The sequence below is a fragment of the Notamacropus eugenii genome, chromosome 2, assembly GCF_028372415.1.
Source record: "Notamacropus eugenii isolate mMacEug1 chromosome 2, mMacEug1.pri_v2, whole genome shotgun sequence".
NCBI lineage: Eukaryota > Metazoa > Chordata > Mammalia > Diprotodontia > Macropodidae > Notamacropus > Notamacropus eugenii.
The window spans coordinates 201,036,935-201,052,311 of record NC_092873.1 but is presented as its reverse complement, the minus strand read 5'-3'; the positions used below and the strand labels follow the sequence as shown (position 1 = coordinate 201,052,311).

The following is a 15,377-nucleotide window of genomic DNA, read 5'->3' as shown; positions in this document are numbered from 1 at the left end:
TTCAACATCTCTCCACCTATGATTTCTGAAAAGTTACCTAGAGTGATGCAGCAATCATATTCATCAGTTTTTTAGGTATCCTGAAATTTAGTTAATCTGACTGTGGCACCTCAAATTTACTGTGATTACCATCTCATTTGTCTTGGATTTCAACACTTTCGTAGCATTTTTATTTTTGTCATTCCTGGTTCACAGATCATTCTCTTTGGAAGGAAGGAAATAAAATACAAGTTTTGTCTTTTTGTGTCTTTCTTTATCACTGTCTTATCCATTTAGAACACAAGACATCCATTTAGAACACAAGACCTATCCCTTCTCTGCTCTTCTTTCTGCCCCCCCAAAATACCTTAAAAAGACCTTTTTTTGGTCCATTTAGGGTTTTGAAATCATCCCAATATCAGTGCTCCAAGGACCAAAAAGTGACCTTGAATCCAGCCCAGTAATTCTGAGGCAAGGATTCAACTGGCAGTGGTACTGCTTTTAGATATAAACTTAGTATGATCAGTGCCATGTAGAAACTGTGATAAGGCTGAGTCCATTCAATTCAGAGACTGAGATAATATAGCAGAGTATGTCCTCTGAGGTATTGAGGGACAATCTTTGTATTTTTGCTCTTGTTAGGTCTTCAAAGTAAATACCTCTTTATAAGAGATAGATAATTAATATAAAATAGTTAAATGGAACTAGGGTGTTAGTATTTGGCCCCTACAGTGAAGGGAAGACAACCAGTGGGATGTCAAGCCAATAGTTTTAGCAAAAAGACATTCCAACCCCTCAGGGATACCTCTAACACCCCAAGAGGGAGAATATTGAACTCAGAGCATACTCACTATAGTGATATTTGTGTAAATAGAGAGTTATTAGTCATGATGTGAAAATAGAAATGGCAACATTTGGCAATTGTTTGAATATAGTGGGGTGAGAGAGTGAGTTGAAGATAATGTCAAGACTACAAACTATGGCAAGGGGGGAACCAAGGTGACAGAGTAGATGGACGAACCTGCTCTAGCTCTTCCCCCATACCCCTTAAAATACCTGTAAAAAATGACTCTAAATAAATTCTAGAGCAGCAGAAGCCACACAATGACAGAGTGAAACAGATTTCTGGCCCAAAACAGCCTGGAAGGCCGACAGGAAAGGTCTATCACACCAGGCTCTGAGTGGAATGCTGCATGGACAGGACTGGAGCAAGGTTCAGGGTGCTGAATCACAGTTACCTGTTGTGGTTTCCAGATTTCTCAACCCACAAATGCCAAAGACAGCTCAAAGGTAAGTAAGAAAGCTCTTTCACCTGGGTGAGAGGGGAGCATGGTCCAACCACAGCCTCAGTCTCAGGGTAGCTGCAGCCACTGCAGCAGTGGCCACTACTGGAGCTCTAGCTCTACAGACCCTGAGGGAATAGAGCAGCTGATCTGGGTCTCAGTCCTGAGAGGTAGTCCTGGGGTGAAGAAGAGGGCTGGCATGTAGGAGCTGGTGGCGGCTGTGGAAAGGGAATCCAACTCACAGTTCCAGGGCAGAAAAGAGGGCTTTTAGTTGCTCAAAGACCAGAGCACAGGCCAGGAGAGAAGTAAATTCCTCCCCCTTGATTGTACCCCGTTGGAGGAAGTGAGAATGTAACAGGTCCCTAGAGATATCTCAGAGAATAGCTGCACAAAACCTCTGAAGCCTAGGGTAGTATACTCTCCGCTTGACAAAGGACTCAAAAGTCAAGTAATTGGCTGGGAAAATGCCCAAAGAGGGGGAAAAAATAAGACTATAGAAGGTTACTTTCTTGGTGAAAAGATATTTTCATCCATCCTTTCAAATGAGGAAGAACAAAGCATACCATCAGAGGAAGACATAAAAGTCAAGGCTTCTACATCCAAAACCTCCAAAAAAAATATGCAGTGGTCTCAGGTTATGGAAGAGCTCAAAGAAGAGCTGAAAATCAAGTAAGAGAGGTAGAGGAAAAATTGGGAAGAGAAATGAGAGCAATGCAAGAAAATCATGAAAAGTGAGTCAACACCTTGCTAAAGGAGACCCAAAAAAATGCTGAATAAAATAATACCTTTAAAAATAGATTAACTCATATGGCAAAAAAAGTCCAAAAAGCCAATGAGGAGAAGAATGCTTCAAAAAAAAATTGGCCAAATGGAAAAAGAGGTTTAAAAGCTCACTGAAGAAAATAGTTCTTTAAAAATTAGAATGGAGCAGATGGAAGCTAATCACTATGAGAAACCAAGAAATTATAAAACAAAACCAAAAGAAGGAAAAAATATAAGACAATGTGAAATATTTCACTGAAAAAACAACTGACCTGGAAAATAGATCTAGGAGAGAAAATTTTAAAATTATTGGTCTACCTGAAAACCATGATCTTAGAGCCTAGACATCATCTTCCAAGAAATTATCAAGAAAAACTGCCTGATATTCGAGAACCAGAGGATAAAATAGAAATGAAAAGAATTCACCAATCACATTCTGAAAGAGATTCCAAAAGGAAAACTCCTAGGAATATCGTAGCCACATTCAAGAGTTCTCATGTCAAGGAGAAAATATGACAAGCAGCCAGAAAGAAACAATTCAAGTATTGTGGAAATACAATTAGGATAACACAAGATCTAGCATCTTCTACTTTAAGGGATTGAAGGGCTTGGAATATGATATTCCAGAATTCAAAGGAGATAAGATTAAAACCAAGAATCATCTACCCAGCAAAACTGAGTGTAATACCTCAGGGGAAAAAATAGAATTTCAATGAAATAGAAGACTTCCAAACATTCTTGTTGAAAAGACCAGAGCTGAGTAGAAAATTTGACTTTCAAATATAAGAATCAAGAGAAACATGAAAAGGTAAACAGGAAAGAGAAGCCATAAGGAGCTTATTAAAGCTGAACCATTTACATTCCTACATGGAAAGATGTTATTGGTAACTCATGAGACCTTTTTCAGTATTAGGGCAATTAGAGAAAATATATATAATATACATATATATGTCTATATATTCTCTCTCTCTCTCTATATATATACATATGAATATATATGTATGTATGCATATATGGGTATGTATGTGTATATTATATACGTGTAGGGATGTATACGTACATGGGTATATGTGTATATATGTGTATGTGTGTATATATACATATATAGACAGAGGATATAGAGTGAGCTGAATATGAAGAGAGAATCCCTAAAAAATAAAATTTACTGTTGAGTGGAATGTACAGGAAGTGAGAAAAAGGGAAAGGTAGAATGTAGCAAATCACCTCACATAAAAAGAGTGAACAAAGAGCTTTCACAATGGAGGGGAAGAGGGAGGAGATGAAAGGAAATAAGTGAGCCTTATTCTCATGGGATTTGGCTTAAGAAGAGAATAACACACACTCAATTGGATATGGAAATCTATTTTATTCTGCAGAAAGGCAAAGAGGAAGGGGATAAGAGAGGGAAGATAATAGAAGGGACAGCAAATTGGGGAAAGGGATAATCAGAAGCAAACATTATTGTGGGAGGACAGGTCAAGGGAGAGAATGGAATAAATGGAGGGCAGAATAGGACAGAGGAAAATGTGGTTAGTCTTTCACAACATAACTATTATGGAAGTGTTTTGCATGGCTACACGTATGACCTATATTGAATTTTTTGTTTTCTCAATTTGTGGAGGGAGGGAGGAGGAAAGGAGAGAATACAGAACTCAAAGCTTTAATAATGAATGTTAAAAATTATTTTAGCATGCAGCTGGAAAATAAGATGTACAGGCAATGGGGTATAGGAATCTATTTTGCCCTACAGGAAAATAGAGGGGAAGGGGATGGAAGAAGTGGGCTAACAGAAGCAAGGACAGACTGGAGAAAGGGGTGAATGGGATACATGCTGTCCTGGGGTGGGGGTGAGGAGAAATGGGGAGAAAATTTTGAATTCAAATTCTTGTGGAAGTGAATGTTGAGAACTGAAAAATACAGTGGAGATTGTGAGTGCAAAAAACTTTTTCTAGGAATTTAACTGAGAAAGGGATCTTATATCTGTAAGATGATAGCTTAAGGAGATGGTAATGTGTAGCAAAGATTTTTTATTTTAAAGAATGTTGGAAATTAAGGTATGCTTGAAGATAGTAGGGGAAGAACCAATGGGGGAGAGAGAGAGAGAAAGAGAGAGAGAGAGAGAGAGAGAGAGAGAGAGAGAGAATGAACTTAAGAAAGTATAAAGTTGAGGTCGCAATCTTGCAATCCTCTGGAGAAGACAAAAGCAGATGGGATTAAGGGTAGATATAAGTTAGCTGGCCCGGATAAAGAAATAGCCATGTCATTATCAGAGAATGGGGAGAAGGAAGAATAAGGGGTTTTATCAAGCGATTTTAAGAAAAGAAATGGAAGGGCGGAGCCAAGATGGCAGAGTGAGAGCAACGACTCACCTAAGCTCTTAGACAAACTCCTTTGAATACCTCTGAAAGGAGAACCTGACTAAATTTTGGAGGTGTGGAATCCAGTGGGAGACAGACTGTGATGGATTCGGAGCCCAGGTTAGACTGGAAGCTCCACAGGAAGGATCTGTTCCACGGGGGTGAGCCCCCAGCACACAGTACAGCGCAGTCAGCACAGCGGGGCGGAAGGGACCCGAGAAGCCTGAGAGTGGCGGATGGAACCGGTAGAGCGGGAGACAAGCTGAACCAACCCAGCGAGAGCCGCTGAGTGCCAGATATCAGCGCAGCAGCTCCTGAGACCTTCAGCCTGAAGATTAAACTTCGGTAAGTCACCTGCTTGAACTTCCAAGAGCCAGGATGGCAGAGTGATCAGTAAATGCTCTCTCTTCCCCCCTGATGACTGTGAAAGAACCATAAAATATTTCCCCAGAAAAATCCTGGATCAGCAGGAACAGCAGAGGGGGCAAATAGTCTCATAACACCAGAGGCTAGGAAAATAGCTGAGGGGGATTCCTCTTACTGTGGCGGAAGCAAACTGGAAGGACAGAGGACCCAGGGCAGAGAAAACTCACACTAAGACCCAGGCAAGCCTCAGGGCCAGGAGAGGAGCCAGGAGGGGTGGGAACACGCATTAGCATCTAGGCATGCCTCAGGCCTCCAGGGGAAAAGGGAAGACAATAGGGAAGCTGGGATCACCATCCCCTGAGCTTGCCTTTGCCTCAGTTCAGCTGAGGAGACTTCCTGTGACCAGACCACTCCTCCCACACACTTAACAAGCTAACCCCAGGGTTGATCTGGGAAACAAAAAACAAAAATCTGCTTTTAGCTTTTCCACACATCAGCTCAACACAAAGTTCTGCAGCTTCTGACTGAAAGAACCAGAAGCTACAACACTCAGTCAACATCATGAACAGGAAAAGGCAGATGAAGGGTGAAAAAACTGTAGAATCTTTCTATGGGGATAAGGACCAAAACACAAACACCAAAGAGGTCAGAGCTGAGACTGTACATCCATCTGAAACTTCAGAAGGGACTATGAACTTCTCGCAAGCACAAGCAGCTCTCCTGGAACAGCTGAAGAAGGAAATAGAAGAAAAACTGACCAATGATTTTAAAATTATAAAAAAAGAATTCACTGATGAGAACATCACTTTGAAAAGGAAAATTGAACAAATGGAAAAGGAAGTTCAAAAATTAACTGGAGAAAATAATTCCCTAAAAGGAAGAGTTGATCAAACGGAAAAGGAAACACAAAACCTAACTGGGAAAATTGGTCAAATGGAAAAGGAAGTACAAAAATTAACTGGAGAAAATAGCTCCTTAAAGGGAAAAATTGGTCAGATGGAAAAGGAGATGCAAAAGTTAACTGAAGAAAACAATATGATAAAGATTAGAATTGGGCAAGTAGAAACTATTGACTCAATGAGGCAGCAAGAATCAGTCAAACAAAATCTAAAGAATGAAAAGATAGAAGAAAATGTAAAATATTTAATTGGAAAAACAACTGACCTGGAAAATAGATCCAGGAGAGAAAATTTAAGAATTATGGGCCTGCCAGAAGCCCATGATGAAGAAAAGACTCTGGACAATATCTTCCAGGAAATCATCAAGGAAAACTGCCCAGAAGTGCTAGATTCAGAGGGCAAAATAGTCATCGAAACAATCCACTGTTCCTCTCCCGAAAGGGATCCCAAACTCAAAACCCCAAGAAATATCGTTGCCAAATTCCAGAGCTATCAAGTGAAGGAGAAAATACTACAAGCAGCCAGAAAGAAACAATTCAAATATCAAGGACGTGCAGTCAGGATCACACAGGACCTTGCAGCTTCTACATTAAAAGATCGAAAGAATTGGAACCCAATATTCCGTAAGGCAAAGGAGTTGGGACTTCAACCAAGGATCAACTACCCAGCAAAGTTCAGCATAACATTTCAGGCAAGGAGAAAGTTATTCAATGAAATAAGGGATTTCCAGAGATTCCTGACCAAAATAACAGAACTCAGTAGATAATTCGATCTTCAAATGCAGTTCTCAAGAGAATCATAAAAAGGTAAACAGGGGGGAAAAAACAAAAACAAAAACTTGTTACTCAATTAGGGCAAACTGTTTACCTCCCTATAAGGGAAGATGATTCCTGTTAATCTTGAGAACTGTGCAGCTATTATGATAAAAGGGATATACATAGAGGGAACCAGTATAAAGTAAATGATGTCATGTCAAAAATATGATTTAAGTATGAGAAGGGATTGTAATAGGAAGTGTGAAAAGGAGGAAGCAGAAAATGGCAAATTATATCACAGGAAGAAGTACAAAATTATAGTAGAGGGAAGGAGGGGAGGGAGATGAGCATTGTTTGAGAGGTACTCTCATCTGATTTGTTTAAAGGAGGGGACAATAATCTTAAGTAGATAATCCTAACTAGCTCTATAGGTAGTAGGAGGGAAAGGGAGAAGAAAGGGGAGGGAGGCTAAAAGGGAGGGAAGAAGCAATAAGAGTAAAGGGGAGTAAAAGGGAGGGGGGCTAAAAGAGGAGGGGAAGGCTGCAGGAGGAGGGGGTGAAAAGTGAATACTATTGAGGAGGGAAAGGGAGACGGGAGAGCTAAAAAGCACAAATGGTGGGATGGAGGGAAACACAGGTTGTAATCATAACTGTGAATGTGAATGGAATGAATTCTCCCATAAAAGGGAGACAGATAGCAGAATGGATTAAAAGCCATAATCCAACAATATGCTGCTTACAAGAAACACATTTGAAATGGGGGGATACACATAGGATAAAGGTCAAAGGATGGAGCAGAATATATTGTGCTTCAGCTCATGTAAGAAAGGCAGGAGTAGCAATCCTAATCTCAGACAAAGCAAAAGCAGAAATAGATCTAATCAAAAGGGATAAGGATGGAAACTATATCCTGCTAAAAGGCACCATAGACAATGAAGCAATATCATTACTAAACATGTATGCTCCAAGTGGTATAGCATCCAGATTCTTAGAGGAGAGGTTGGGGGAGTTGAAGGAAGAAATTGACAGCAAAACTATACTAGTGGGGGACCTCAACCTCCCCCTCTCTGAACTCGATAAATCTAACCTCAAAATAAACAAGAAAGAGGTTAAGGAGGTAAATAAAACTTTGGATAAGGTAGATATGATAGATCTTTGGAGAAAATTGAATGGGAATAGAAAGGAATATACCTTTTTCTCAGCAATACATGGAACATTTGCAAAAATTGACCATGTACTAGGACATAAAAATCTCACAATCCAGTGCAGAAAGGTAGAGATAATCAATGCATCCTTCTCAGATCATAATGCATTAAAAATTACATGTAATAAAAGGCCATGGAAAGAGAAACCAAAAATCAATTGGAAACTAAATAATCTAATTCTAAAGAAGGATTGGGTTAAAGAAGAAATCATAGAAACAATCAACAATTTCATTCGAGAGAATGACAATAGTGAGACAACATACCAAATCTTATGGGATGCTGCAAAAGCAGTTGTTAGGGGAAGTTTTATATCTTTGAATGTTTACATAAATAAAATAGAGAAAGAGGAGATCAATGACTTGGGCATGCAGTTGAAAAAGCTAGAAAAAGAACAAATTGAAAATCACCAAGTAAATATTAGAAATACTGAAAACCAAAGGAGAGATTAAGAAAATTGAAATTAAGAAAATTATTGAATTAATAAATAAAACCAATAGTTGGTTTTATGAAAAAACTAATAAAATTGATAAACCTTTGGTCAATGTGATTAAAAAAAAGAAAGAAGAAAATCAAATTACTAACATTAAAAATGAAAGCGGTGAACTCACCTCCAATGAGGAGGAAATTAAAACAATAATTAGAAACTACTTTGCCCAACTTTATGCCCACAAATTCGATAATCTAAACGAGATGGATGAATATTTTAAAAAATACAAATTGCCCAGATTAACAGAAGAGGAAGTTGAATACTTAAACAACCCCATCTCAGAAAAAGAAATTGAACAAGCCATAGATGAACCCCCTAGGAAAAAATCTCCAGGGCCAGATGGATTCACAGTTGAATTCTATCAAACATTTAAAGAACAGTTAATTGCAATACTATATAGATTATTTTTGAAAATTGGGGAAGAAGGAGTCCTCCCAAATTCTTTCTATGATACAAATATGGTTTTGATACCCAAACCAGGAAGAGACAAAACAGAGAAAGAAAATTATAGACCAATTTTCCTAGTGAATATAGATGCAAAAATTTTAAATAAGATTTTAGCACAACGAATACAGCATCTTATCACGAGATTAATACATTATGATCAGGTAGGATTCATACCAGGATTACAGGGCTGGTTCAACATTAGGAAAACTATTAGCATTATCGATCACATCAACAACAAAGCTAACAAAAACCACATGATTATCTCAATAGATGCAGAAAAAGCTCTTGACAAAATACAACACCCATTCCTACTAAAAACACTGGAGAACGTAGGAATAAAGGGAACTTTCCATAAAATAATAAGCAGTATCTATCTAAAACCTTCAGCAAGTATTATATGCAATGGGGATAAGCTAGATGCATTCCCAACAATATCAGGGGTGAAACAAGGATGTCCATTATCACCACTATTATTCAATATGGTACTAGAAATGTTAGCTGTAGCAATTAGACAAGATAAAGATATTGAAGGAATAAGAATAGCCAAAGAAGAAACTAAGTTATCACTCTTTGCAGATGATATGATGATTTACTTAGAGAATCCCAGAGATTCAAGTAAAAAATTACTTGAAATAATAAACAACTTTGGCAAAGTTGCAGGTTACAAAATAAACCCACATAAATCTTCTGCATTTCTATATATTAGCAACAAAGTCCAACAGCAAGAGATAGAAAGAGAAATCCCATTTAAAGCTAGGGTAGACACTATAAAATACTTAGGAGTTTACCTGCCAAAACAAACCCAGGGATTATATGAACACAACTACAAGACACTTTTTGCACAAATAAAGTCAGATTTAAGTAAGTGGAAAAACATCAGTTGCTCATGGATAGGCTGTGCTAATATAATAAAAATGACAATTCTACCTAAATTAATTTACTTATTTAGTGCCATACCAATTAAACTATCAGACAATTATTTTCTAGAGCTGGATAAAATAATGTCAAAATTCATTTGGAAGAACAAAATGTCCAGAATATCAAAGGGATTAATGAAAAGAAGTGCTTGGGAAGGTGGCCTAGCGCTACCAGACCTCAAATTGTACTATAAAACAGCAATTACCAAAACAACTTGGTATTGGCTAAGAAAGAGAGAGGTAGACAAGTGGAATAGACTTGGCACTCAAGACACAGTAGGCAAGGAATATAGCAACCTCCTGTTTGATAAACCCAAGGACCCCAGCTTCTGGGGTAAGAACTCACTGTTTGACAAAAATTGCTGGGAAAACTGGATAACAGTGTGGTGGAAATTAGGCATAGACCCATGCCTGACACCATACACAAGAATAAAGTCCAAATGGGTACATGATTTAGGTGTAAAGATTGATACCATGAATAAACTGGAGAAGCAAGGAATAGTGTATTTATCAGATTTATGGAGAAGGGAAGAATTTTTCACTAAAGAAGAGATAGAAAGCATTATGAAATGCAAAATGGATAATTTTGATTACATTAAACTGAGAAGTTTTTGCACAACCAAACCCAATGCCACCAAAATCCGGAGAGATGTAGTAAATTGGGAAATAATTTTTACGGCAAAGCTTGGGGATAAAGGCCTCATTTCTAGAATATATAGAGAACTGACTCAAATGTATAATCATAAAGTCATTCCCCGATTGATAAGTGGTCAAAGGATATGAACAGGCAATTTTCAGAAGAAGAAATTAAAGATACCTATAATCATATGAAAAAATGCTCTAAATCACTTTTGATTAGAGAGATGCAAATCAAAACAACTCTGAGGTACCACATCACACCTATCAGATTGGCAAACATGACAGAACAAGAAAATGATAAATGCTGGAGAGGATGTGGGAGAGTTGGAACACTAATTCATTGCTGGTGGAGCTGCGAGCTCATCCAACCATTCTGGAGAGCAATTTGGAACTATGCCCAAAGGGCTACAAAAATGTGCATACCCTTTGACCCAGCAATATCGCTACTAGGACTGTATCCCCAAGAGATCAGAAAAATGGGAAAGGGTCCCACATGTACAAAAATATTTATAGCAGCACTCTTTGTAGTTGCCAAAAACTGGAAGTCAAGGGGATGTCCATCAATTGGGGAATAGCTGAATAAATTATGGTATATGAATGTAATGGAGTACTATTGTGCCATAAGAAATGTTGAACAAGAAGACTTCAGAGAGGCCTGGAAGGACTTATATGATCTGATGCTGAGTGAAAGGAGCAGAACCAGGAGAACTTTGTGCACAGCAACGACCACAGTGTGCGAGAGTTTTTTCTGGTAGACTTGGAATTTCGTAATGACACAAGAACTTATTAAAAAAAAATCCCAAAGGTGGTTTTCTAAGGCAAAATGCCTTCCACACTCAGAGAAAGAAATATGGAAGTCATTCGCAAAATGTAGCAGATCACGTTTGTGTGTGTGTGTTTTTGTGTATCATGTTTTGATTTGTTATATGATTTCTTCCATTTATTTTAGTTCGACTACATAGCATGACTATAGTGAAAATGTACTCAGTAGGAAAGTATATGTAGAACCTATACAGAATTGTATGCGGTCATGGGGAGGGAGGGGAGTAGTGGGGGGCAGGTGTGGGGGGGATAAAATTCTAATTTTATGGCAGTGATTGTTAAACATTAAAAAATAATAATAATAATAATAAAGAAATGGAGAAGAGGGGATTCACATCAAATAGCCCTAATTTTTCACTAAAAAAGGCAAGGTCTTTAGTAAAGGTGTGGGTAAAGGTGTGGGAGTAAAGGTGTGGGAGCTTTGAAGAGAGAAAAGAAACTTTCGTGGGCAGTGAGGTAGCAAATCAATTACGTAAGAATGAAAAAATTGACTCGCTGGAATGAGTTCCTATTGAGCTTGGATAGCTTCCTCTAGCTCCATTCAGGAACAAATCCCTTTTGACAAGGGATGTCTATATTATAAAGGACAGATTTTAGAGTGGAGAACAATGTAGAGTGGAATTGATTAATTATGAGGTAAAGATGGGAAAGGGAAGGGATTTAAGTCAGAGCAAGGATAACATCATAAGAAAATACTTGAGGGAAGGAGATACTGGAAGTCTCAATGAGAAAAAAGAATGGATTTAGAAGTAGGGACCTTGTGGTATCTAGCTTTGCAGACATAAGTAGGCAGGTTTCTCTCTTTCCCTCAATTCTCAACTTTAAGCTTTTTTGACCAACTTTCTAAGACTTAAGCCAAATATATTTTTGCCATGCCTCATTACATACGTTCCATCACTGACTCTCACTGCTATATTATAAACTATGTTCCAGAAATCTGTTATCAGAAACCATCTTCTTAACTAACTCTTCAGTTCTCACATTTGCTTTTCTTTTTAGAAGACTCATCTGCAAGTGATATTGTTCATGAAAACACTACCTATATTCTTAGGGTCTTCAGTTTCTTGTGGCAGTCTTAATATCCAAAGCAAGGCTTTCTTATTTACAGTATCTTTTGTTCCCAAAGCAGGACGATTCTTCATTTCACAACAATTTATTAAGAGGCTACTCTATACAAGGGGACAATTTGATAGGCACTAGACAGAAGCTAGATAGAGCAACAACAAAAAAGTTACCAGTGAGCTTATGATCCTAGTAGGGGGCAAGAAACATACAAATTATAGTGCAAGAAAGAGGTAACTGCAATAGAGAAATTTAAAAGAAATTTAAAGTAATATGACAAATTTGAAGAAGAGCTGACATAATGAAAGTCACTACAACTGTCCCAAAATCTTTTAAATCAAAATTAATAACTATGTAGAAAACATGACAAAATAAATTATATGGAGAGCTGAAGAACCTGACCTAAATTGATTGCAACAGCAGTTTGGTACAAAGTATCTGGGGTGTGCATAATCTGTGCATGTGTGAAAGCCTCTAGTCAAACCACTTAATATTGTGTTTCTCTGAATATCATTGGTTTTAAGCAGATTCTCCTTCCTTGGCTGCTTAATATGAAAAAGATGATCCTGAACTGACAACAGGGATTTACCCACTGACATTCCTCAATGTGAAAACCAGTGTGTCACATCTTGCTGCCTTCTCACATCCAGGCTAGTCTAATAATTCTGACATCCCTGCTCAGGTGTATTTTTGTCATGCCTAGCCCTGTCCTGACACTTGCCTTGTCTCTTCTATCTCCCTCCCCACTATTTTTAGACTGTCAAAATGAGTTGATTTTCTAAACAGAACATTGTGATTATCAAGGTTCATAACATCTGGCCTGAATTTCTCAGAGATGCAAAACATTCCTTTTCCCTGCACAGCTTCATTTAAGGATTAAGCAAGCCTATGTCCCATTGATCACATGATGCATCCAGGCAAAATCACATATATTTTATGTTCTTTCCACTTGCATCTCAAAATGTAGCTTTAAATTACTTGAGGGGAGAAAGAACATTACAAATGCAATTAATACAAATACAAGTTTTAATTCTTAAGTTTCATATTTTAGTTAGGTTTCACGTCTCTGCAAAAGAAATTCTTCCCTATTTTTCTACTATCTCTGATCGTTGGTTTTAGATAAGGACAGTGGCAGCATGAAATTTTCAGGAAATGTTATATAGCATTTTGAACACACCACTGGTGTGATGAGTGAGCTTCCCATGTGGAGCACAGCCTCAGAGGCCAGCTGGTGAGGAACTCAGGAGAGTCCATCAGAGTGTAATCTACCCCTTTTATCCATATCTTTGGGGCTTGCTAAAAAATATTATGGGAGCTTCAACAAGAAGACAAATTTGAGAAGTTCAAAAGAAGATATCTTAGAACAAGATATGGGTTTCTGGACCATAATTTGTAAGAATAATGGCCAGTGATGAAATATGAGTATATGTACATATATATATACATGCATACATATACATATGTATGTATATGTATTTGTGTATATGTAGTCTAGAGGAATGAAGGTTCTTGGTTCTGCTTATAAACCTCTCTGTTTCCTTTTATTTTTCTTGATTATCTCTTGGGTTGGTTTAGAAAACTATCACAGACAGCTTTATCAAGATGGTGAAGTTACTCCTGACATGGGAATGCCCAAGTAACTGAATGATGTCTGGTGCAGAGTCCAAACAGAACTTGTATTCCCTATATATTATTCAGGTTCTTTTTTCACTTTTGAGGGGAAACAGGTTTGGAGAAAATTTTCTCAGCAAGTTTTGGTTAAAAAATGATACACTTGCACATCAAGTGAAGATGAACAGAAAATAGTCAGTTTTACATTTTTGGCATCAACAACTGGGACCACTTAGGATTAGGATCAAATACCGAAATCATCAAGCCAACTTGTGGAAAACTTGAAAAGGAAAACTTTGCTGCATGTGGAAAGAAATACCCCTTGGTGTACACAAAAGGAAATGTGCGTGCTGATTGATTTAACAGTTAAGAGCAGTTAGGACTTGGCGACACTGAAGATAGAACTACTTTTTATCCAGTCAGTGTTTTCAAATCTAACACAGGATTAATCAGCTACCTGTTGGGTCTAACACTTTAATTTTACTAACTGAGGGCAGGGAATTTTTTTATGTGGGGTGACAATTCTGAAGGACAAATTGGCCTAATGGATGAATCCAATCTGTTCCTTTATCAAGTGTTCACTAGAAATTACCTACCTCCTGGATCTCTTATGGATGTTACCATTCAGTCTTTGTCACAATAGAGAACAAACTCTACACATTTGGAGAACCAGAGAATGGAGAGTTAGGTCTGTCACCTAAGTAATGGAAAAATCACAGAATTCCCCAAATGGTTCTTGGAATTCCAGGTAAAGTGAATCAACTGACTTAGGGTGGAAGGCATACAAAAGCTTTGACAGAAGAAGAGATATATACATTTGACCTTGAAAAGTTTGGTCAACTGAGTCTTGGCACTTTTTAAAAACTTCAGTACCAAAGGTTATTGAACATCAGAAAATTACTCAGCTTTAATATCAGATACAGGCCATATGAATACATTTAGAGATAGTTGACAGGGAAAATTAGGACTGGACAGGAGAATTTTACCAATCAGTTTACCCATACTGTGGTTCAATTCTTTCAAGATGCTGGATGCTTGCAGTGGAGGCCACATCTGAATTTTTGCCACTCTGAAGCTCAGAAAATCTGAAGAGATTATAGAAGAAAAAGTAAATAATAGTGGTTTAACAGTAATTTCTACTCAAGACAATGATCAGCCTTCAGGAAACATACTGTACTGAGCATTATTAGCAAGTAATGGAAAAGAGAAAGGAAAAATTCACCAGAGCAGCTTGGTCAAGTGATAAAACTCCCATTGAAGGTTCCTTTCAGATCATTACTATACACCTCTAGCAACGCATTCCCTCTCAGGTTCCCTATAAACAACTGTCCTGATACAAATACATATAATGAAAATGACATTGCACAGTTAACTGAACCAGATGAGCCAACTCAAGGGAAATAAAAAGAATTCTTCAGCAGCAAAGTTAAGAGGATGAAAATGAACCCAGAAGCCTTGGAGATACCACTGATGTCCTATTCAATGAGCTTGAATCCAAGGATCAATCTTTCAAGACTGGCACCAATTCAAAAACAAAAGGATTAAGAAGATTCAGAGACATAAGAAGCATCTAGATGACAGAAACCCAGACCCTAATTATGAATATACACATAGAGTGAAACCAATGCAAAAGATGGAAGGGACCAAAAAATCTGAGGGCAGCAATGAAACAAAAACAGAAAGAACCAATGACACCTTGGCTGAAACATTAAAAAGCAAGAAAAAATTGAGCAAGATGAACAAGCCATTCAAGAATACGATGAAAATCAAAGAGAAACACGAGTGAA

The 15,377-nt window shown here is 37.8% G+C and overlaps 1 pseudogene; it reads left to right on the top strand.

The window, feature by feature from the left end:
- The first annotated feature begins 1,172 nt into the window (after nt 1-1,172).
- Nucleotides 1,173-14,647, top strand: LOC140522909 (X-linked retinitis pigmentosa GTPase regulator pseudogene; annotated as a pseudogene).
- The last annotated feature ends 730 nt before the right edge of the window (nt 14,648-15,377 follow it).